This window comes from Alligator sinensis, unplaced genomic scaffold (genome assembly GCF_000455745.1).
Source record: "Alligator sinensis unplaced genomic scaffold, ASM45574v1 scaffold811_1, whole genome shotgun sequence".
Lineage (NCBI taxonomy): Eukaryota > Metazoa > Chordata > Crocodylia > Alligatoridae > Alligator > Alligator sinensis.
The window spans coordinates 36010-36211 of NW_005842579.1; positions in this window are offsets into that span (position 1 = coordinate 36010).

Below are 202 nucleotides of genomic sequence, written 5' to 3' on the forward strand. Positions count from 1 at the left end.
CCCGGGCAGCGATGCCGGGGCGGGGCGGGGCGCTCGGCTTTGGCCCAACGAGCTGCAGCTGCCCGTGTCCTCGACCGTCTCCCTGGCGTCCTTCCTGCCTGATCAGCGCCCCTCCTGCAGCACGTTACGGCCCCCGCGCTCCTGTGTCTGCCACCCCCCGGCCCGCCTGGCCAGATGCCCCGGGCACCGCTGCCCCCGGGGG